The sequence below is a fragment of the Protopterus annectens genome, chromosome 2.part0, assembly GCF_019279795.1.
Source record: "Protopterus annectens isolate FY-2018-M chromosome 2.part0, PAN1.0, whole genome shotgun sequence".
In the NCBI taxonomy this organism is placed as follows: domain Eukaryota; kingdom Metazoa; phylum Chordata; order Ceratodontiformes; family Protopteridae; genus Protopterus; species Protopterus annectens.
In genome coordinates, this window is record NC_056728.1 from 1,194,388,078 (window position 1) to 1,194,414,233 (window position 26,156).

Consider the following 26,156-nt stretch of genomic DNA (forward strand, 5'->3'; position numbering starts at 1 on the left):
ATAAAAAACTTTATATACTTGTTTATGCTGCAGTTGCTCATTATTGTGTCGATTTCAAGCAGCCAGCAGGCCTTATTCATAGATTCACAAGTGATTACCAGGCTAACTGTCCCAGGAGTGCTTTGCTTTCCAAATGTATTTGACAAGTTTTGATAACCTAGTGTTATTTTAAGGGGTATATGTAGAATGCATCTGTCTATTAGAGACACAGATGCAAGACCAGGGATACATTTCCAATTTCTCATCTATTTATCTAAATTACACTTTAATTGGGTTAGGGAAGTGCTCTGCTTTAGTTGGAGAGAAGGGGTAATCTCTCACATGCATACATGTACCTCTAACACGTCTTAATTATGTAGCAGATGAGGTTTGGGTCCTTAGATCAGGTAATTCTGATGCTATTTGTTATCTGGATGTGCAACATATTCATCAAAGAGAGATCAGACTGTGCTTTGTAGGCTAGGCATAGATCACCTGCCAGCAATCTGTAGGAGACCAAATATAGGGACAGGGCTTTGATGTGGTCTATGTATGAAATGTTTTTAGACCTTGTATTTTTTTTGCGAGGAACTTCTGTTGATTGTTGCATATGCCTGGTCAGGTACACACCAAAGTGGGAGTCAATATTTGGTTTAATAAGAGCTGAGTACAGTCAAACAATGACATTCTTTGACCTAGATGCCATACCCATGGTTACAAGTTACACAATGCAGAATGATTTCCTTACTACCATAGACACATGATCATCAAAGGCCAGGTTACTGTCAATATGTGTACCCAAATATTTGACTGCTGCATCTACTCTTAGTGGTGCATTTTCAAAGTGGTAGTTTCCAGAAATGGCCATATTCCCAAAGTATACTATTACATGTTTCTTGACATTGATTTTAGACTGTGGCATCTGTTATTAGTCTGTGTCAGGGCTTCTTGGAGGGTATTTGTGTCATTTGGGGATTCTATAACTTTTCCTACTTTGCAATTGCCTGCAAACCAGGTCAGCCAGTGCCCTTGACATTGGTCTTTACTTCAGAAAAGTGAATGCCAAAAAGGAGAGGCACCAGCTCTGAGCCTTTAGGGATTCTGCTAGTGATTGGCCTATTTGTGGAGCTAGACTCCTTTACCCTAATTTATTCAGTCTTATCTGTGATCCATCTGTGACCTGGGTTTATTGCTAATTTTGTGGGTAACAATTTGAAATGTTGTGATCCACTAGAGCAACTCCCAAAATCCAGAGACAGAATGTCCAAAAGCTGGGACTTCCATATGTCAAGTTTGAGATGCCATTTCTCACAATATTCCTTTTTGTCTGAGATGTGGTTATCTTGGAGTTGGTGTACATAAGTTGGGGTATGGGTAAAGAAGTTTTAAGGAAAAGAGCAATTTTCAAGTCTTGCTCTTGTTTTTGGTCTTTTTTTTTAACTTTTGGCACTTGACATGAGTGCCAATATTTTACCAGTTTTGCGAGACTATGTACAATACCTCCAAGTCAAGGTAGCAGTATGCATTCTACCCTTATCCATTGCTTGGTGACCTTCTTGAAGAAGTCCACAACTTTGAGTAGGCATGACCTGCACTCAACAAAACCAAACTGTACATATTTATATATAAATATATAGATACTTAGATAGATAGATAGATAGATAGATAGATAGATAGATAGATAGATAGATAGATAGATATAGACCTAAGGCAGCTAGTTGAATGACCATCTATGTCAAGAATGAAAATATCATTTTTCTTACTTTGAAACACTTAACATGTTCTACAAAATCTCCATGCTCCAGGGGTTACCCTGCAGAGCAGTAAAACAAATGCAAGTGTGAACTCCTGCATGCCCTACTAATTTTATATGCTAACAGCCAGATCTCACAATCACCAGGGAATTAGTACAGGGAAAATGTCACCAAATAGATACCATCACTTTTAGGCCCAGGTACTCTTACCAGCTGCAGCAACATGATCCTTTTATAGTAGATTTATTAGCAGAAAAATTATTTTTGGTGTAGAAGGCATTTAGAGATGAAGTATTTACAGCAATGGTCTGAAATTTATTGAATAATAAAAAAGTCTTAAACGTGCCATCAAAAGTTTAACATATAGCATCAGTGGTTCCTGACAATATCTGTACAACTTAAAAAGCAAGAAGCATGATTTAGTCACATGTGTAATAACACTGTTCAGTCTTAGCCTCCATACAGGTTTTGCACCAAGTGAATGAAGAACAGCTGCAGTCATTTCCCTGAGTAATGGAGGACCTTCCACAGACACGGGAAAATACAGACCCATAAGTCTGGTCAGGTTCATGTAGAAAGCCATGGAAAGACTTATCATCAAACTAATCGATAATTAGTGTGCATTGTCTCTGCCTCTCTCTCTAGCTTTCTGTCATTTTCTATCTCACATTTTCTACCACATATGCACACACACACACACACACACACACACACACACACACACACACACACACACACACACACACACACACACACACACTCACACGCGCACATGCACACACGCACACACACACACACACACACACACACACACACACACACACACACACACACACACACACACACACACACACACACACTCACACATGCGCTTTTTCTTCTTTGTTTACTTACTCCCTAAAACCAGCAAAGCATTATTTAATGGGCATATAAATGGTGCTCATATGCTTTTTTTCTATTCAAACTTCACAGCAGCATTAAACAATTCAGTGGAGGAATGCAGACAATGCCAGGCAGGTGAATGAATCAGTTTTTGAGAAAACAGAAACTGCCATAACTGTCTTTCTACATCTTAGCAAGTAGACAACTATAATTTGATTCAGAGGACAAAGTGAGAACTGAAACAACATCCGTAAGGCATCCAAAAAATGCTTTTAAAATGGGCAGGTTCTGTGAGTTAAAAAGGAACCAGAACAGCTCATGCAATAACAAAATGAATACATATGTTTGCAGAAAGGTAGATGGCATTCACCTTCAGTATTGCTCCTTAATGGAATGTGGAGTCACTGGTATTATAGGGAAGGTATTCAACACTTTACTACTTTGAGAATTTCAGAAAGGTACACAAAGCCAAAAACATTCTCAAAAATTGAAGCAGATGTCTGGTACTCCTAGAAATGCCCGGAAACTAAACATGGATGTAATCTGTGGACTCAAGTCTTGTCATCCCATAATCCTGCAATCTGCAAACATCCAAATACAGGCAAACATTACCCTCAGCTTCACAAGGTTCCTACCTTTGAGATACAACCACACAGCTATGAAAGCAGCACTTTCATTACTGTAACATGCATGGATAGATCTTGCCCAGTGCAGGTGCATCCTACTTTTCTGCAGCTTGGAGAACAATGACCAGAAGTCTCTAGTTTGACCAGTATATGCAGAGATGCCTCCTATCTCACTTTCTGCTGGTCAGCAGGATATGCGGCTACCCAAACGCTCTCTGCACAAGTTATTATTATGTATGGTTACACACTACACAAGGTATGAACATGCCTTTTGCTTTGGCAATATATCATTCATATCAATTATCACTACATATTGGATGTTTATACCTCAAAATCTTCTAACCTTCTGATAATAAGTTTACAAACACATCTTACTGTAAAAGTCATAAGGAAAAGGAGACACCCTGTCCAGCAGGCATTTGGGCTCTGAGGTTATTTTTTTACAAATGCATAATCTCTAAAGCTAGTGATCCAGCCTGTAGAATACCCACAATGGTCTGGCATTCAAGTCAAATCAGTGAGATCAGGTATTGTGATTTTTTATAGAAAAATGTGTATCAGCTTCGACCAAGGGAATGCCATATCAGTAAGTAGGATACTGATGCCAGTGACTGCTGGGAATGTCCACACCTTTGCCATTAAGCCAGTTTATCAATGATAGAGGTTTTTGCATAGATGCAGACCTTATAGCATATTTCTCCACCTAGTTCAAATGACGACTTTCCCAGAATATTAGTAATACATAAAACAGTGTTGGAATGCTCTGTGTTGTTGATTTTAAGATTTACTCAAACACAGCTTTAACGGTAGTGAAGATAAAAATGGCAGATTGCAAAGCTCTGATATTTAACATTTTGACATAGGTGAGTGAATATTGCCACTATCCTAAGGTGCGAGCTAGAACCAGAAGTCTGCAGCATGTCATACAGGTGCCATTGCATCTCTTCACGTCAACCAAGCGTGGGTCATAGAAACTCACCGAAAAAGCAATGTACTGCATGAGTACAAGTACTGAGAAACTTATAACACAGGTACCTAAGCTCAAGAATGATACTAAGAAGCCACTCCAGTAGTGTGAAGAGATAAAGCCCCAACTACAGCCCGGGGAACCTGGCTGCTTGGATTACTGGCTCATTTGACTGACAGAGTGGTGAGGAGGGATGGGTGTGCCCATCCTGGGTGGAAGGGTGATTACTGATGACACTCAATAAACAGAAGTTTAGTCTAAAGAGGGGAGTTGCCCTCAGACATAGTCATCATGTATGGTGGGTGGGAGAAGGGAGTAGGTAATGCATATTAAAAAAAAAAACCTGGGCCAAAGTACAGACATCTTGGTCCCAGGACATCCTTAGGATCTAGAACTAGCTCCAGCAATACTGGGGTAGTCTGAGGACGGTGGTAGGAAGAGCTCTAGCAATACTGGTGTAGTCGGGGGGTGGGGTGGTAGGAGGAGCTCCAGAAAAATCGGGGTGGTCTGAGGATAGTAGGAGGAGCTCTAACAATACCAGAGTAGTCTGGGGGTGGTGGTAGGAAGAGCTCCAGCAATACCAGTGTAGGAGGATGACTGGTAAACCTGATGTGGGTGTGGGGCATGGGAGGCAAGGCTGATAGAATGAGATATCAGGAGAGCAAAAAAAAAAGAATACAAGGAAATGAATACAGAAAATGCATTATTATTCACAGGGTGGCAAGCTTCCCTACAACCCACATGTACAAGCTAGACCACTGCACCACTCCTTAGAGAAATAATAACTGCAGACATACAGTGTACAACCTGTGTGGGTGTGAGATCAGGCCACCTTGTAAGTGAACATACACATTCAATAGCATTTTACTACCATGGTTCTAAAGTTAAAAGTAACACAAGCAATAGAATACTTAGTAATGGAATGCTCAGTAAGTTATGCTAAGGCAGCTGTAAAATGAGCTTGGGAAATCTGAAAAAAATGACTGGAAGCCTGTCATGCATGCATACATATATATATATATATATATATATATATATATATATATATATATATATATATTCATACAGACCATGATTTCAGCATAAAATGCCACTATGTTGGAACAGTTATTGACATAGGTTCATAGGTTCATAGGTTCATACTAGGCTATCTGCCCAAGGGCATTTATAAGCCTAGCCCAGAGTTTTGTGGCTTTCGCCACCCCTTTAGTTTTGAAGGAAACTATGCCCATTATTTTGCTGTGCCTCTGTCAAGCAGTGACACTGAGGTAATCCCTGGGGTATATCTGCGATCTCCCATCCATTGGTCAAGATTTCTCTTGAACAAGGCCAGCGAGGTGCCTGCCTCACATGTACCGGGATTTTTTTCCACAGCATAGGGAGTCTCTGGGTGATGAATCTGTCCCTCCAGCACGTCCTATTAATAACCGTGTCAAGGTTTAAGTCTCCCGCCCTTGTAGTTCTAAGGGATCTAGATTTTTTGAGGTGAAGCATGTTCATCAGATCTGGGTTTGACATGGCCTTGTATGTCAGGTACAGGTCACCTCTGAGCAAGCGGTAAGTGACTGAATAGAGCTGGAGTTCTTTCAGTCGGGCAGCATAAGACATATTTTTGAGACCCTTTATTCTTTTGGTGAGGAACTTTTGGGGCCTTTCCAGCTGCTGCAGGTGTCGGGTCAGATACATTCCGAATGGGGCATTGTACTCAATCATTGGTCTGATGAGTGATGAGTACAGGGGGATGATGACCTCCCTTGATCTAGATGTGAATCCCTTCATGATCAGGTGGGCAATGTAGAAGGTCTTCCTAACTACTTTAGCAACGTGAGTGTCAAACAAAAGGTTACTGTCAACCTGGGTCCCCAGATCCAGAACATAATATTCTTTTGCCTATTAATTAAAACACAGTTTTGTGCAGCATACTAACTGCTCAAATAATAAATATATATTTTTAAATATCTTTATTAAATCACAATAGAAAGTACATGTGAAAACCAAGAAAAATGATTCACATAAGGCATATCCCCAAATCGCAACACTAGATTGCCTTATGATCAGAGATGATTCATAACAAGCAGCACCTATAACCCACATGCGCTTATTCACGGAGTGAAGTAAAGCATCAGTGCACACACTTATTGTAATTACCTTTACTGAAAATCAACCTGCATACTTATTAACAATAATTCATTTTTAGCCCACATTTACAATCCGCCAAGGCCTTGTCACTGATTTCTTGATTCGTTTTCACTGCCATCCTCTTTCACAAGCCCCTTCCCTGAGTTTGGTCACACTGATGTTTATAATATTTTTGAGAAAGCCAAATTGCATGCCAATCACAGAAACTCATGGCTGCTAGTTTGAGGCCTTTGTGGGAGAGTGCACTCCTTCATGATCTCCATTTCAGCATGAATTACCCAGCAGAAGCTTCTGATCCTTTCCAACCACAGGGTGGGTTGGGCACCCGCCACCCTGTCACCATTACCATTTACCATTACTCTAACTTACCATTAGCAGGGCTGTGTTTTGCTTGCCACTACCATCAATTCATTCTACACCCATGAGTATAGCCTTTTGCCTCACTATTCACCTGCTGCACCCAGTTTTCCGTTCTGCTCAGGACAGGGCACCCTTTGCCCTAGCTGTCACCTAAGCTAGTCCTTTTCATTTTGTTGCAGGGCATCAACTATATAAGCCTTTCTTTTTTGTGTTTTACTTTTCTTAGGTTTTAGTCCCTTGCCCTTCATATGCTTACTTATTATTTAGCTATCAAACACCAACAAAATGAATAAATACAAAAAAAAAAAAAACAGGCTGTTCAGCCACCGCTGTATTACAGGTCTGGTACCTCGGCAATTTACCTTCTCAGGATGGTGGTGACTGAACAGCTTAGCTTTTTTTATCCTTATCATTTTGATCTGGACAGGAGTAAGAACAGTCCACTGCTAAATTAATATCTAGTAATGGATCTGCTTACCTAGCTGGATAGTTCTCTCTCCTTTAATCATCATGTGGAAGGTGTGATCAGAAAATCATTTTACTTAGCACAACTAATAACCATGAATATATCATCCAGATCTAAAGATGTCATTATTCCCTTAAACTGACCACTGATTAGACTGACTGTAGAGCAGAGAAGGGTATCACATATCAAACAACTACAGAAACTACAGAGGTTCCCAAATATGAATATTTCAGATTTAAACACACTGAGCTGCTAAGAGAAGCTAGAAGTCTCACTGTTTTACTCAGTATCTCTTAGACTCTTGAGGGATGAGCTAGGACTTGCTTACTTCCCAGTTAGAAACCCTTCATCCTTGAGCCCATATATTTTCACAGATCTAATAGCTTAGCAAACACCAGAAACAAGGACCCAATAAATTACTGAGAGCAGATAAATAGAACATGACATAGAGATAGTTTTATTATGCACTGCCTCCCCCATCCAGGGAATAAGATACGTTTGAAGGTTAAGTTATACAGTACGTTGCCATCTTTCAAACAGAGTCCTGAAGACTAGATGAATACCCACAAACCTACCCCTGGCCTAACTGAGGCGGTGCAGTCTGAGGGTGGATAGTGGGAAGACATTGATGGACATGAGACTATAGTGCCTTGAAACTCCTATGAAATTAATTTCTTGTCTTATAGCCTCTGATTTGCCCCTCCCTAATGTGGCCTTGTTCTATCCACTGATACCTGATTGATAGTTTGGACATACGCAGCAGACCTCACACTGTTCTCATCCTCTCCCTCCTACCTCCTAGCCTAATTTTCACATTAGTCTGGGGGGGGGGGGAGAAGAGTCCAGGACAATGTACACTGTTCATAATCTTTGCCTGTCTTTAGCCCTTTAGCCCCCCCCCCACCCCCCCCCCCAGATTACCACATCAGAGTTGTCTTATGATTGGTGGCAGGAAACAAGCATTTGTAATTATATTTATGGTAATTCCATCCAGTAAGAATCAGCCTATATACTTAATACAATTCAAAGACATTTCAAATATATATACTTATAATTCACTTGATTCTTGTCCTTAATTCATTATTTCCCAGTGTAACTGTCCTTTCTCTCAAAGCCAGATGCTTGGCTTCTTCACCCTTAAATTTATATATTTATCTTACTTGGTACCCTATCCAAATGACTTTATATTCATATGTTTCTCCTTTGAATCTATGCTTTGTAATTGTATTTTGTGCATTTTTTTCATTTCAACCATTATTAAAGTTTGCATTCCCAGACCATCAATGAAAGGGGGATTAATTGAGCTCAGCTGACCATTCTCAGTTGACAAATGAAATAAATAAATACACTTAGAATACTTTTAGGAAATGTATACAAGATTTTTCACACAGCAAATTAAACTGCTTTTTCTTTAACCAGAAATGCTATTTTAATGAAATCATCAATGGATAAGATAGCAAACAACTACGTTTCACTGTATTTTGGGTTTAGTTGTATGCTGCTATGGGCAAAAGATTGCTTACTTCACAGTTTTGTGGTGTCAGGTTCAGTCCTAACCTCTAGAATTTGGCTTACTTCACAGCTTTGTGGTGCCAGGTTCAGTCCTAACTTCTAAAAAAAGAAGTTAAGTCTTACCATAACATTCCATCTGTGTTGTTTATCTTCATTCATTCATTACTGATGGGTTATTGGTTCCATCCTAAGAACCGAGCTGGCAAAATATCAAGCTCGCATCAGCCAAAAACTCTCGAGCCAAGGTCCTACCCAGAATGCTCTGCTCCCTGTTACCTCAGATCGAGTTTGCAAGTTGATAGAGAAAAGTAGAGGCTACCTCTGGTCATAACAGACCTACAATAAAGGAGTATATGAGATCAACCAGGAACCTCTGAAAGGGGGACGGAGGATGGGAATTAATGAATGAACATAGATCAACAACACAGATGGAAAGTTATGGTAAGACATAACTTCTTTATCTGATGTTGGTAATTTTTGTTCATTCCTTACTGATGGGACAGAGTCCCCAGCTACCTGTATCCCTTGGTGGTCCTCATGGAAGGACATTCCTGAGCACTATGGAACCAAAAAAAGCTCTACCTCTGGAGGCCAAGTCCAATTTGTAATGAATAATAAAGGTATGAGGTTTTGCCCAAGTCGCAGCTGAGCAAATAACATTGAGGGAAGCCTTAGCATGGAAAGCTGCTTAGGTTGCCATAGATCTTGTAGAATGTGCTTTGACTCTATAAGGCAAAGTGACATTGCTTTTGTTGTAGATAAAGGTAATACAATTTCTCACCCATGAAGCAAATGTAACTTTTGAGACAGAATGACCTCGTCTAGATCCAGAAAAGGCCAGAAAACAATTTGTCTGATTTACGGGTAGATTTTGTTCTGTCCAGATAAAAACGTAATTGTCTATGAACATCCAAAGAGTGCAGGTAATACTCTCCCTTGTTAGAGTGTTTAGGAAGGAACACTGGGAGATCAATAGATTGGTTGATAGACCGCTCTGACACCACTTTTGATAAAAAGGAAGAATTAGTACTCAGTGATACCCTGTCCTTACAGAAGATAAGATAGGGAGGTTTAATGCATACGGCTTGAAGTTCTGGCAGGTGTCCGGCCAATGTGATAGCAATGAGAAACAAAGTTTTCCAAGAGAGATATTTTACATCACATGTAGACGCAACTTCAAAGGGGGGGGGGCTGTTAGAGCTTGCAGAACCAATGCCAAATCCAGGGGTGGCTCGTGCTATAGGACTGCGGGACTGCAGCCCTCCCACCTGTAAAATGGGTCACAAGCCTGTAGAATGCATAAAATAAAGTCCCCAGTTCCCCCACCGTAGAACATATAAAAATAAAAAAATATCTCGGACTCCGCACATGCCTGTTTAGTTCCTGGCGGCTGTGTTAAGCAGACCAGAACTCCAAGCACGCATGCTCAGGCATTTCTGAGCTCCAGACTGCTCAGTTAGGCAGTCCAGATAGGGAAAGGAGTTAACTCCACCCTAGAGATCTGTGTGGTGAAGGTCACTGGATAGCAGGAGTCTCATGCGTGGGCTAGTATGGAAGATTGATCAGGCTGCTGAGTACAGGATCAGATCACTGCAGTCTGTGTGTGTGTATAAAATGCCCAAGTTGCTTCATGGTGGGGGGTAGAGAATAAGGCTTGAACCCTGTACCTTGGGCCCAAGTGCCAAGAGCCTGAATTCCCTACCCACCACCATTTTTAAAACATTTGCAGATTTTTGCCTCATATTTGTTCTGTTCCTCATAAAATCTGTGGTTTCTGTATTTCTGTTATTTAAAACCGACAGTGGTGCAGTGGTAGCAGTGTTGCCTGATAGCTATGGGTTGTCTGGTTTGTTTCTTGGCTGCCTTCTGTGTGGAATCTACATGTCTTCCCTGTGTTTGTGTGGGTTTGCTCTGGTGTCCTCAGTGGATATTTGTCCTATTTTATGGGCTGTATTCCCCCATTATTGGCTTTGTCCAGGTTTTTTGTGCCAAGATTGAGAACTATGGTGATAATTGAACTCACTGAATATGTTTGGGGGCTGTATTCCCCCATTATTTTCTTTGTTCAGGTGTTTTGTGCTAAGATGTTGACAGCTATGGTGAGAACTGAATTCACTAAATGGTAGCCATTTAAGTTTCAGTCTTCCTTTCTTTCCCAGAAATAGATGATTTGGCATAGTGGTATGTTGCTCTGTCTGTTTTGCACAGGGACCTGGGTTCAATACTTGGCAGTAAAATGTATGGTGGTAACGTAGCATTTTATTCTAGCAACTTTCCAACATTATACAAGCAATGTTTAAAATGTGTCCCTGGTTTTTGGGCTTTTGCCCCCCCCACAAATAAATTCTGGCTTTGTCCAGATTTCTTGTACTGCAAAGTTCAGAGATACAGCTGAGTGTTGAGTAGATTTTACAAGGAGCTGAGAGCTGCAGGGGAACAAAAGTTTAGTGTTGCTTATGCCAAGTCAGCTTGCATTAAATAGCACAACAAGCAGTGTACTTCCTTTTGATGCAGAAGACTGTGGGTTCTACTCCCACAGTAGGTAGATCGATTGCTGATACTGTACTCTGTTGTAAAGGGGATGGATGCTGCAGTCCTCTTTGGCAAAGATACCTAGTAACTATGAACCTGTTATCAGTTTGCCATCCATTCCCTATTGCAATATTACTAGCATTATACTTTTTTGATGCAACATAAGCAATTTATTCCTCAAGGGCAACAGGCACTTTATTTGTAGATGAAACAATGACATATAAAGTTGTTTGCTAGCAGTAACCTATAAATTAGTTAACAGATTTCTTTAATGTGGAATTATTTAGATGGCTTTAACTTCTTCAGAGATTGTGCATATTTACTGATACTGGTGGACTGTAGAAGTATGAGTAGACTTTTATGATGGAAATGTTCTGAATTGGGCAGTTTTGTCATTATTGGTGCATGTATTTTGTTTCATTGTTTACTGGAAAAATGTTCAAAACAATACATTTAAAATGCCCTCTAACAATTGCACTGTATTGTACAAGGAATATAATTTAATACAGCCAGGAAGGTGTATCAAAGAGCATGTATATGTTTCATGTTCAAGGGGCCTATAATTTGAAAACAGCCCAAAATTAATCTTTATCTGCCACTGGCAAAATGTATTTTCTTTGAATGTGGGTTTCAGTGCTGTTTCAATGAATGTGAGTTTCAAGGGCAGAGAAGTTTTAATGCTAAGTCTATTTTCATTGTGAGACTGCATTGCTTTGTTTAGCAGATATCTATTAGGGTTTATGCTGTAAAATATAAAATAGAACTTTCAAATGAAATCCATATCATTGCAGAAGTAAAGCAGTATGTACATTACAGTGTTTATGGCAAATGGGCCGAAATAACCAAGGAATGGAACATTGGAATGGCTGCAGGGGGAACGCTCCATTCGACCATGATTTTGTGAGGGGGGGGGAGGGCAGCAAACTCAGACAGCCCCGGCTGAACTATACCTCTCAACTGTCCAAAATTTTGCAGAATGAATAGACATTTGCTTCTTAATTTTGGTTTGTTCCTCATAAAATTTGTGGTTTTCTGCCAAATCATTTAGGAATGAAGTCACTAAATAATGACAGACATTGAGTTTCAGACGTCATAACCTTCAGAAAAATGCATGCTAAAGCAGGACCTGTTATTCTATCAACTGTCTTAAGTTTATACAAGAGCAATATTTAGTTCTGTTTGCATGTTCCCCTAATATATTTGGCCTTGTCTAGATTTCCTGCATTAAGAGGTTGAGAGGTATGTGCAAATAAATCACTTTATAGAATTAGGAATATCCAAACCTCTCAACTGTCCCCAATTTTGGCTCAAAATGTTGCTCTCCGCCTAATAATCCCTCTGAAAAATGGCAATTTTGGAAGAAAACGTGGAGGGTTTACAATTATAAATAAGTGTCATGATCAGAGTTATAGATTACTTTTATTTCAGAAATGCATGTAGATGATCTTATTTTGTCAGCTGCTCAAGTTAACAGTGCTCATTTTAAAAAGGTGTCCCTTCTTTGACAGGTTCTCAGCTGTATTGTGTGTCAATTTTCTATTTTTGCATAACATTTTTGGTCTGTTTTTCATAAAATTGTGTTTTTTCTGGCAAATTTGTGGCAAATCATTAAAGACTGAAGTTAGAAAATAATGGTAAACATTTGAGTTTCAGATTTCATATCTTGAAAAATTCATACTAATGCATACCTACTACTATTCTATTATCTTTCCAAGTTTATAAGAGCAATATTTAAACATTGTCTTTATTTTTGGGCCTGTGTCCCGCTAATATGTATGGCTTTGTCCAGATTTCCTGCTCTGAGGTTGAGAGGTATGAGTGTCAGAGCCATCACCGTCAACCAGAGACATTTCAAACTGTGACCTGCTTGTTGCCCCCACTCCCTATTGTAGTGGCTCTGGATGTGTCCAAGCAAGGTAAGGAGCAGTTATGCAGTGTAAGTGTGCAGAGTATCCCCCCATCCAAGGTAGACCACAAGTACAACTGTGGCTTTTCATCTGTCCTTGATTTTGCAGAATGTTCTGATTTTCTGTCATATTTTTATACTGTTGATTTATGCTTATTATTATTCAGAAAATGCATGCTGTTGCAGTGCCCTGTTGCTCTGTATTAAAGTAGCAGTGCTTTATTGACCATCAGGTAAGCTTGTCGGAGATTATAAGATGCAAGTAAGCTTTAATAAGCATACTGTTAAAGAATTACCAACATTGAAAGCCTTTTCATTGTTGCCATGCAGAGAATATTTACATAACTAGATAACATATAAGCCTTAGGTATTGAAATGTATATGACAGTATTTGAAATAAAGGACAGGATTACACTATTTTCATAAGCTCATTACATTTGTTGGAGACTTGCAGTTATCTTTGCAGACTTTACCCATAAACTAAACAGAATGCCAATCTATCATGTGTGGTCCATAACGTGTGCAGTATTCCTTTAAGCAATTTATCTTGAGCTTGTTTCTTGTTCGTTGTTCATTTTTTACTTTGATCATGTGTTCCCCATGAAACAAGTAGATAGTTGTTGTCAGGCAGCAGGTCCTTTTTGGATAAGAAACATTTTTACAAGTGGGGGTATCACAGAGATTGCTACTTTCAGCATGTTACTTGGTAATTTTATAAAGCTGAATATAAATTATAATTAGAACTGCAGTGCAAGGAGAAGTGGTTTGAGCTGAGTGCTGCTTGTTTTATTTTATACTTGATTTTGACTGGCATTCCAGTAATGTATTTAAAAAGCAATTTATTTTTTCATGCCTCACAACCTTTGTGTTTCCATCTAGATATTAAGTAAGTTGTCATGTAGCCAATGCATTGAAATATTTTTTTCATCTACACTTCATTTTGTCTTGATTGGATTCTTGTAATGATGGTTTGGCACCCAGGGCAGCATATTTAATTAAAGTTCCAGTTCCATCCCTTTCTAGTTGGTAACACCCCTTCCCGTTGGCCCCACTCATTCAGCTGTCTCCTGCAGCCCCCCTTTAATTTGTATTCACCAGCCACCATTAGCCAAATCCTAAGGTTGTACCGGTTCTCTAAAGGGAGGTTTTAGGTGGATAACCCCCTTCTAGAAAGTTTTACAGAGTCTATGTTACATATGTGAAGAATCCTGAAAACCAATGTGGAAATTTGAGATGGCAGCTAAATGCACACAAATAGTAGAGGCAGACAGCCCAGAGTGGAAAAGATGTGATAAGTAATCCAAACCACCGAAATTGGGGCTGACAAGGGGTCTAATGGTTTATTCACTGCCCATAGAGAGAACCTTTTCCATTTATTAAGATAGATTAGTCTGGTGGACGATTTATGAGATGCAATAAGAATATTGCGTGCAGGGGATGAGAGGTTGTCCTACCTGGCAATCAATGGAAGTGGGGAAACCAAGCTGTCAGTTTCAAGGTTATTAGATTGGGGTGAGTCAGACCCTGTGGATAGGAGATCAATGCTGGGGATGGAAAAAAAAGCGTAACAACGAACAAGAACACTATGAGAGACTACTTCGTAAAATAAACAGACGTTTAATGACTCCAAATTAATGTTAGCGCTTTCGGCTAAATCAAATATTTAGCCTTCCTCAGACAAACAGCAGAACAGGAAATGACATTTCTTAAAATATATGTATAGAACCAATTGAAATAAAGTGCATTTAGTAATTAGTTGTAACTAAGGTTACCTTAAAGTAGTATAATCCATTGCAAACATAAGCCTTGAATAAAGGTAAAGATAGAGTGCCTCTATAGGCATTGCAACGGAACAGCAAGTGATACTTTGTTGCAAGTAACTCCATTCATCAAAATATTTACACAGATGTTAAACTCTATAATTACTGGATTATTTAATCATACAACTTGCTTCATACTTATGTGATGTGTTAAAATGTTATAAAAACAGTGAATGATAAACTAAAAAATATTTGTGTATATTTTAAATTGTTACCAAAAATATTTCCACAATTTGGAACATTATTTCCAGATTTAAACATTAAAAATACTGATTAGTTTTGCCCGCAGAATTCCTGTACAATAATCATAAAATAATACAATTTTACATTAGTGCATTCTGTTAGGGAATAATTGATGTTGGGTCCATTTCATATCCAAATGTGAGAGACCTTCCCTATATGTGTTATCTGTTATACGATAACCATTTTAATACACATTTTATTGATAGGTTGTCATTGATGCCAGGTAATAAATGTGCTCTAGTTCGTACCTGCCACATCAATTCATCTATCTGGGGATGGATTGAGGATCCACGGTTGATCTAGCACGTGAGAGCAGAGGAAGGGAAACCAGACTTGTCGAGGCCAATATGGAGTAATGAGGATCACTTTGCTCTTCAACTGTCATGCTTTCTTCAGAAATTGGGAGATGAGGGGAAGAGGAAGATAAGCATAAAGTAGACTCGAGGGCCAAACATGGACTACAGAATCTCTCGGTGACTGCCCTTGAGGGGGGATCAGGGCAAAATAGTTGCTGCACTTGTAGTTGGTTGGGGAGGCAAATAGGTTGCAGCAATGCTGGCCCCGGTTGTTGAAGATTCTGCCGCTATCATAGGATTGAGGGACAACTCATGAGGTTGCAGAATGCACCTGCTCAATTTGTCTGCTATAACATTGGAGCTCCCGGGAATGTGCATGGCAATTAGAAAGCGGTTGGACGCTATTGCCCATTGCCATATTCTCAAGGCCTCTTGGCATAACGGGTAAGATCTGGTGCCCCCTTGTTTGTTGATGCACCAGACCACTGACATGTTGTCTGACTGGATTGAAATAGTTCCAGACAGAAGGATGGAATGAAATGCTTACAATGCTAATAACACTGCCTTCAGCTTCAGGACACTGATATGCAAAAGGGCCTCTGTCTCCGACCAGGTGCCTTGGACTGAGTTTCCATGACATAGCACCCCCCCCCACCCCATCAGGGAGGTGTCTGTGGTCACCGTGGCTATTGATTGATGGAGGCTGAAGGAGCGAGACCATTGTTGGGGATATTGAGACATCCACCAGAGTAAATCATGCTTGCATCTCTGAGTTACACTTACCTGAAAAGACAAGAGATGTTGTAGAGACTACCACTGAGTGAGAAGTAACCACTGAAGGAGCCTCATGGGGAATCTGGCTAGAAGAACAATGGTGAGTGAAGCTGCCATTGACCCCCAAGAGTTGAAGTATAGATCGAGTGGGAGATTTGTGGTGACAGAGCAGCAGTTGAACCTGTTGCCTTATTCTTTGAAGCCTGTGGTCCAGAAGAGATGCTGTGCAATTTCTTGAGTCCAACAGTATCCTGATGAATTCCAAGGACTGAGCTGGGGTCGTGTTGAACTTCTCACAGTTTATAGTAATTCTCAGATGTTGTGATGTGAGGAGAGTGTAGTGCAGGGATTCTTCCAGTAGACGCTTGGTGGGGGTGGTGAGGAGCCAGTCATCTAACTATTAAAGTCTGGAATCCTTGAGCGATAACTACTGCCATGCATTTGGTGAACACTCTGGTGGCTGTAGAGAGACCAAATAGCAGAGCTCAAAATTGCTAGTGACTGGCTTCTATACAGAAGTGGAGGTATCTTTTTGAGTGTTTGTCCATTTTTATGTGGAAATACTCATCTTGAAGATCTACAGAGCACATTCCAGGAGAGGAAGGATAGACTGAAACGAGACCATCCAGAATTTCTCTGTTTTTACAAATTTGTTCAGTGTACTGAGATCCAGAATTGGGCTCCAGTCCCATGTCTTTTTTGGCACTAAAAAGAACCTTGAGTAAAAAACGGATCCTGTCTGGTCTGGGGGGACCATCTGGATGACTCTTTTTTTGTAGCAGCTTTTGAATTTTGTCTGCTGCTGCTTCCATTTGACTGGGTGGAACATTGAGTAATACTCTGGATGAGGTTGGACAAAGATAGAAGGGGATGCAATAGCCCCTGGATACTATCTGTTGTACCTAAAAGTCAGTGGTTATATTTCACCAGGCAGTGGGGTACAAGGAAAAATGACCCCCGACCACTTCCAGAGGTGAGAAGTCAGGCAACATTTCAGGAGCTTTGATAGGGTTGGCCAGAGAATGAATGTCTGGAACCCCAGTTTCGTGGACCTCCTCTGCCCCTAAAAGGGCATCTTTCATTGGAGTTTCCCTCTCTGCTTCTAGGGGAGAACTTGGCACATGCATCATGGAAAGAGCCCTGTGATTTTCTGTGCCACATCTTCATACTCCTCTAATTTCTAGAGTAGAATCATTGAGGAGTGGAGTGTATGAAACCAATGGCAGATAGGGCCTTGCCATCTTGTTCGCACCTTGCCAGCGTATCTTTCACTTTAGGGCCAAACAAAGAAGTGGCCTCGATGAGGGCATTCATGAAGGGAGCCTTAAAGGAGTCTGCAAAGTTACAAAGGTGCATCCAGGCATGTCATCTGGTGACTATACCTGCGCCTGCCACTCTAGCCACACCTTCCATTGTGTGAGAAATAAGATGCATGGAAGAATTGGAAATAGACTCTAGGGTGGTTATCTGAGACGCCACATTGTCACGGACCTCGTCAGAAACAGCTCCTGCCAAGATTTTCGAGATTTGGTTGATCTGAAGCCTGGTAAAGTGTGCCAAATAGTTCAAAGACCTTATGGCGAAGGTCAATGAAGCAAACACATGCTTCCCTAGTGTGTCTATTGCCTGGGACTCCTTGTTGGATGGATGGACAGTTTGGCTCTCTTCTGCCAAATCCTTCTTAGTTGCAGCTGTCATCACTATAGCATCTACAGGAAGACCTCATGACCAATGTGGGTGCTCAGCTGGGGGGCGATAATATTTTATCCGGTCTCCTTGGTATCGTTTCCAGGGTGTCAGGAGCCTTTTATAAGGCTGGATGATGAGCTGGATAAGCTCATTGGCCAGTGGGGGTGACTGAGGAGGTAGGCAGCCAGGCACAAAAAGCCTGCAGGAATATGGATTCCTCAGAGGAAGGATTAGAGGACTTCCAGTCACCCCTCTGTCTAAGGATCTTGAGGATGTCAACAAAGGACACCTCATCAGTGGGTGACTGTGGGGACCCTTTCCCAGCATCAAAATCCGTATCTTCAGTTAATGACTCCTCAGTGGAGTCCATGTGCTTCCTCTTGCATGATGCTTTGCAGGGTACTTGCTCAGTGGGAGGTTCTGGTGAAGACTGCTAAGAGGGGGTCTCCTGAGGAGGAGAAACCTGAGGCCCTTGTACCCGGTGTCCAGTGGTTGTGGCTTGTGACAGATGCGGCAAAGAGGGGGGAGAGGACTCTGACATGTGGGGTTTGCCAGCAGAGGCAAGTGCCCTCACCATGGCCTGGAAGGCCGGCCTGCCCAAGGAGGGATGGTAACCCAGAACTGAGCATGACAAGCTCGGAACCAGGGTCACACCTCGCCATGACAAGCCAACTACCCAGACCAGGAGTCTCAAGAGGACTGTTAACGTGAGAGAGAGAGGATTCCTGGAGGGTGCCATAGAAAACATCAGCATGGAACCAGGAATGCCTTCCCTCGTGGCACAGCCAATGGCCTGAGAAGAACCCGATGCCCAGTGCACCAAGGGCTACAAGGACGACTCCAGTTCCAAAGTGAGAGCCACTATTGAAGTCGGAGGAAGGGAAGCTGCTGTCGGAGAAATAGGCTTTGAATCTTGGGTAGAAGTCGAAGGAGGAGTGTACGTGGGAGTTTGAGGACATATACGTTCACCTGAAGGAGGGAACGTGGACTTTGAAGGGTGAGAGAGACCTCTGGCCACAAGCAACTGGTCAACAACATCTTTCTCAGAGAGGCTCCTGGTTGACCTCATAGAGAAAGCTGATGGCAATTCTGGCCTTTCTAGAAAAGGACTATACTGACTACCAGAGAATGCATCCAAGGAAGGAGAATACTTGGTCCTTGCTAATTTGAGAGGTGTAGAGCCCAGAGCTGAGGATGTCTGCACTGAAGGAAACAGTGTGGAAGTTGTCTGCGCCAATGACGTCAGTGCCATAGAAGTTGAAAGTGTCTGCACCGTAAAGGCAAAAGTTGGACCCGATGGGTACAATGCCTTCAAGCAAAGTGTCTGCACTGTTAATAAGGATGGTGCAGAGAAGGACTGCACTGAAGAACATGTCAGTGCCGAAAATGTCTGCGCCGTGAAGGACAGAAACGTCATACTCGGAGCCGAAGGGGATTGTACCAATGGTGGTGAAGGGGACTGTACCTGGATGGGCAGTGCCAATAAGGGCTGCGATGGAACTGTCAGAGCTGTAGTTGTCTGCACCGGGAACTCCGGTGCTGGTGTCGATAAGGAAGACAAGGTTGGAGCCAGAATCATTTGGGGCGGTGCCGAGCCTGAAGCCGATAGGGTCACAGGTGGCAGTGCCAAAGTAGTAATCAATTTCACCTTCTTATAAGTCAGCTCCCTACGATCTCCAGAGGGAGAAGAAGGGAGCGACCTCAATGAGGAAGAGGAAGAACACCTCTTACGGGGTTTAACAGGAGCAGGTGAGCCTTCTCACCCAGAAATAACCTCAGAGAAAGGAGATTTGAGAAGACCTTTCAATATTAATTTATTCTTCCTCTCGTTAAGAGCCCTGTTTGAAAAATGTCTACAAATCCCACACGAGGGATCCACAGTAAGGTGGGAGACATTCAGACAGTAGACACATAAGTCACGGCCATCAGAAAGTGGTAATTTATGGCCGCAATCCTTGCACTGCTTAAAACCAACACTACTTTTCTTATCCAACATAATGATGTAGAGAAGAACAGTACCAAAAAGAAGAGGAAAGGCTCCCCAAAAGGGTAAGAAGAGAAAATAAAGGATTACCAACGATGGTAATGAAGACTTCCCTCAGAGGTATGAAAAGGGTAATAAAGAGAAAAGACTGAAGGGAGAGACTCTAAAGTATATGATAGGGTAGGGAAATATTAGCAGAAACTATCCGGAAATCTTTAAAGTAAGAACAATGTATGAAACTTTCAAAATATTAGACACTTAGCTGAGAGAATGGCTTGACACAGCTGTACAGCAATGCAGCAAATGAGATCTGAGGTAACAAGGAGCAGAGCATTCTGTGTAGGACCTTGGCTCAAGAGTTTTTGGCTGATACGAGCTTGATATTTGGCTGGCTCAGTTCCAAGGATGGAACTGATAACCCATCAGTAAGGAATGAATGAAGATTAACATCAGATTGTTGCTCACTTTACAGTTTTGTGGTCCCAGGTTCACACCTAACATCTAGAATGCTGCTCACTTCACAGTTTTGTGGTGCGGTTTTGTAGTGCCAGGTTCACTCCTAACCTCTAGAATGTTGCTTACTTCACATTTTTGTGGTTGCAGGTTCACTCCTAACTTCTAGAATGTTGCTTACTTCACAGTTTTGTGGTTGCAGGTTCACTCCTAACCTCTAGAATGTTGCTTACTTCACAGTTTTGTGGTTGCAGGTTCACTCCTAACCTCTAGAATGTTGCTTACTTCACAGTTTTGTGGTTGCAGGTTCACTCCTAACCTCTAGAATGTTGCTTACTTCACAGTTTTGTGGTTGCAGGTTCACTCCTAACTTCTAGAATGTTGCTTACTTCACAGTTTTGTGGTTGCAGGTTCAGTCCTAACCTCTAGAATGTTGCTTACTTCACAGTTTTGTGGTTGCAGGTTCACTCCTAACTTCTAGAATATTGCTTACTTCACAGTTTTGTGGTTGCAGGTTCAGTCCTAACCTTTAGAATGTTGCTTACTTCACAGTTTTGTGGTGCCAGGTTCAGTCCTAACCTCTAGAATGTTGCTTAGTTCACAGTTTTTGGTGCCTATTTGTATGGAGTTCTGTGCACACTTTTTCTAGGCCCATTTTGCTCCCATCATTGTTTATTCTCACCTTGTCAGCTCTCATGATGAAAAGAGTTCAAGCAGCAAGAGTTCACTTACCCAGATAACAAATAAATAAAACACTGTGGAACTTTGAGTCAGAAAAGAACTATGCATTGTGTACAGTTTAAATGACACTTCTGTCTCACTGGGAAATTTAAATTAAAAACATGGTAATTGAAAGAGACTCCTAATAGTTGGTCTGAAAAGGGACCACCTCCCCCGTAAATTGTAATGGCCACACAGTCAATTTCTAAATAAAGAAATAAATAAAGAAACAACTGCTCACTACCATGTATTCTATCCTTTGTAGAGTGCAGCAGACAATGGCAGATTAAAACTGGGTTAACTCTGGTGGCTACCTGGGGCATACAGCTACAGAGGGGCTCACGGCTGCTGGCCACCTAGTATATAACCAGGCTGTCTATGTAGACAATTTTATTTAAAGCCATAGTTACAATCAGTATGCAAACCGACAAATTTAAGTTAGCCTGTGTGGTAATTTTACCAGTAACTGATATAATAGTCTTTTAATTATCCAGTGAAAAACAAACTATTTACGTTCCCCCAGGAGTACTTCTGTATTCTTGGTTCATAGCTGTGCTCATTCGTGTGCAGTATGCAGCTCCGACCCATACTGTTTACATGTTGTGGCTACACAAGAAGACCAAGCTACCTGTGCATTATTTAAACACTGTTATTGTTGTTTTATGCTGTAGCTTGCGATAACGATGGATTGGCATAACTTTCTAATTACAGGCAGCATACATTCAATGAGTCTGAGAGAGTAATTATTCATTTTTATTTGAGTTTATTAACTGGTTTATTAACATGATCCACATGCACCTAGGTGAAAAGAGATTTTCTCATCTCACCTGTCCCTGACTTTGTAGAAAATCCATTTTTGCTTTGTGTTTGCTCTGTCCCTTGTAACATTTTAGATTTTTTTGATAAATCACTCAGGATTACAATTCATCTGTAATGTTAGACATTAAGGGTTCACACTTGTTGTTGACCAGAAAATGCATGTTGATACAAAATATTTTGTTCTATTAATTTTAAATTTATTAAAGTAATAATAAAAAATGTCCCTGATTTTGCATCTTTGTCTTACATTATTTCTATCTTTGTCCAGAATTCTTGCGCAAAGAAGTTAAGAGGCATAAACTTAATTTCAGAAGGTGAAAAAGTATTCCATTTGATTTGTACTTTGACTGCCTGGCATCCCATCTAGGATTCATTTTCTGCCTTATGCTGTACGCCCAAGACAGATTCTTGCTCACTCATGAACCCCAAATAGGATAAAGCTGGTATATCAGAAAATGAATGAATAAATTAATTAGTGTATTAGTGTATTGGAGGCTCTAATATTCTGTTCCATAGTGTTCAAGTTAATCATTTTTATCTCATGAGCATCAAAGATAAAACAGAAGTATGCTGCCACCTTATCTATATTCCTATGGGTAGCAAAAGAGGCCACACTTTAACTCTTTACTATTTTAGTGACAATAAAGTAGTGTGGCAGGATATAGCAGAATGTCAAGACAGCACACCGTACACCAAAGATAAATGTACTACTTAATTGCCAAAAACTGGGGACTCAGTCTGAGAAATTAAAGAAGACTGTGTCGTTCAACAGATATTACAAAGGCATGACTGTACAGTACAGCATATATTATCAGTAATGTGGGCTGTTGATTTTGACATTCCATTATTTGACAGTTTTATAATATAATATGCATTCTTGCTCAGAACATTCTATTTACTGTACGATGAATGCCTGGTCTGCAGTAAATCTGTTTGTTAGATGTATCTGCATGAAGAAACTAAGCAGGACACAACTGGCTGAAAAAGAGCACCACAGTCTTTCTTAGCTTATTTATGTCACACAGATATGCACTTCACTTGCAATTTCTAATAAAGACATCAGCAATCAGGATGCTTGACAGCTCTGTGGTTGGGTATCTTCCTTATTTGACATGCTAGAGTACACAGCAGAAATGCTACCACTGCTGCTCAGCACGGTAGTGTCAAAATATGCTACATAAAGCTACAGTACTGTGCATGTATTAACAGCCATTGGCACTGTGACAGAACTGTGGGAGACAAAGCTGATATATTGACTTCATAGTCTGGTTATCTCTAGCATATTATTCTGGCTAGGTAGTTTGATTCAATTCATGGCCTAACTAACTAAATGTGTGGCATATCTGTTAATGACGCAGGGTAAGGACAATATGCAAGACCAGAACGTACTCTAATGATGTAATTCTTAATATCTTATGTTAAACTACATATATCCCTTTCTATATAGGTGTCATCTATGCACTATTCAGAAGACACCTGAAAATTCTGTTTGATTACTTAGTAGATATACTATTTATTTTTAAATAAATATCATACAAATGTTCACAGGTACAAGACATTTATGGCTTTTGACCCAAGAAATTACTCTATGTTGAAACCAATGAATGCATTAATTAAACCGTGGGAATCCGTCTTCCTTGTGAGTATTTAACTCATATAGATACCTGATTGTTTAGCAGAAAGTAACATATTTTCCTTAAATAAACAATTATGTTAAACACTTCAAACATTCATTTTCCTTCAGACTCATAAATGTTTCCAATATGATATCAGCTTAAATACTTAAAGCTCTCTTTACTTTTTCTGACTGGTTTATTCTGAAAAATGCAGGTATTAGCTCCAGCAAATTAAAATGTCTCATCACTGCGAAACTACAGTGAAAGAGAGGGTCAAAATAATAGTAAGTGGCCTGGATTGTGATAATGAACTTTCCTGCTTGAACATGCTCATGCCAGACACATGCACACGAGCGTACACACACACATGCATGCACACACACACACACACACACACACACACACACACACACACACACACACACACACACACACACACACACACACACACACACACGCACACACACACACACGCACACACACGCACACACACACACACACACACACACACACACACACACACACACACACACACACACACACACACACACACACACACACACACACACACACACACACACACACACACACACACACACACACGCACCTACACAAACACATATACACGTGCATATGCCATAGGATCATAGTAGGCTACTAGGCTAACAGCCCCAGGGCACTTACATGCCTAGCCAAGTTCAACCTGTGCTCCCAAAGTTGCCTGGTTCAAGCAGACATTAAAATAAGCACCTATTGCCCCTATCTAAGTGGGACACAGGTGGAACCCCTATGGTGAATTTGCAGTTACCCATCCAATTGTCCAAATTATGCTTAAATAGGACAATGAGGGGCTTTGTTTAACACGAGTTGGAAGCTTGTTCCAAAGGTGGGGCAACCTATGTAAGACAAATCTGTCTCTCCAGCAAGTTCTGTTGATGTCACATGCCAAGTTAAGGTCCTTTGAGCGAGTGACCTGTGTGCCATTTGACTTGTGAATGTGCAGCATTTCCATTAAAGCTGGATCAGAGATTGCTCTTTATGCAAGGCACAGGTCACCTCTGAGCAGTCTGTATGACACAGAGTAAAGTGACAATGTTTTAAGTCTGAAATGACTCTTAAAGAAACAGTTATCTTGCCTGGGTACTGAATTCAGGTTTAAATGCATTACTTATTTTTCTGTGTAAAATTGCACAGATGATAAATGGTTACATTGCCCAGATGAACTCCTAAATGCTAGGGACAAAGTTGCTTTTTTGTTTTTGAAACCCAGCATGGTTACCAAAGGAAATTTTAGATTCAGCTCTAATAAGATTTGATGATTTTTAGTCAATTAAATTAGCAAAGCTGCAAAACACCTGGAACTTCAAGTACACTAAGCTTAAAGTAAGTATGAAATAAACTTAGAAGATATATTTAAAAGGTAGTTGGTTACGAAACAAAATTGTCATAAAATTCCAAAGCCTCTGCTTTTTTGTAATCCTGTGTTACAGAATACTTCAAAAGTTATAGTCTAAATTCCGTTCACCAATCCACCATCTGTTTTCTAGAATAGTCTGTTAAAGAGCAACAAACCTATCAGGGTTAGTATAATCAAAGTGGTGGTCCACGCCTCTACAGAAGAAAGAAAAGTAACAAATGTATGTAGCCTCTGTTCAAGAGTATAAACACTGTCATTAAAAAATCAATGGTCTTATATTGTGGCAAAATGTGCTCCCATCTTATTTAGAAATTGAGTGAGTTTAAATCATTTTTAAATAGTAAAAAGGGAAAGTCCTCCTGCAATCAGACCTTCTCCTAGAGGAAACCTAGAAAGACTCATCCAGACTCTGCTACACTTTGCTGTGAAGGAAAGGTTAGTTTGCTGTTATTTTTTGTATTTCTGTATTGCCTTTCTATATTTTGAATACTGTAGTTTGTTTTCTTTACCTTGTGTTTTGCTTGCATTCTGTTTAACAGCATATTAAAACTTCAAAAGAGACCACAGCTCTCTCTGTTCTGAGTCAGGCAGAATTTTTCCCCTCCCTCCCACCCATTTAAGTTGTCTTGTTAAATACCACTGTCTTTCTAGTTGCCCGCCTCTTATGTTAATCTGACCATATATCTCATTTCTCTCTACTTTCACTGGCTTATGTGAGTAATCACAAAACCATCACTTTTGAAATCCCACCTTCAATTATTTAAATTTATTGGCCATCCTACAGTATTTCATAGTACCAAAATACAAAAGTAACCACCCTTTCAGTCCATCTTGCTGTTTTAAAAATAGTAACTCTCCACTAAACCTTAACTTTTAAACAGGAAAAACTCAAGTTACCAACTTTCATATCTAACTTCTCTAGTGCACACTGCAGAGTGCATTCTTTTCAATCTTACCTTTAAGCATCCCTGTTACTAGCACTTTCTCTAATACCTAAAAGATCATCTCTACTTGACTCCAAGTAGACTTTTCTCTATCTGTTAAACCTAGCACTTGCTCCTACAGTACTTATTACCTTGATACGGCACTCTTATAGATAGCACCCCAAAAGGCAAACCCCCATTTCTCGGTCACCACGTCCCCGGAATCTCTTTAAAGTTTTTGTCTAGTCCTTCTAGCATGTCGAGGGATCAGTTGCTAGT

General features: G+C 40.5%; 1 protein-coding gene across 3 annotated transcripts in view; it reads right to left on the reverse strand.

Moving 5' to 3' along the window:
• LOC122793408 (serine-rich coiled-coil domain-containing protein 1-like) overlaps positions 1-26,156 on the reverse strand; it is a 1,745,065-nt gene that overhangs the window by 1,341,205 nt on the left and 377,704 nt on the right. The gene's annotated exons all lie outside the window — the stretch shown is intronic.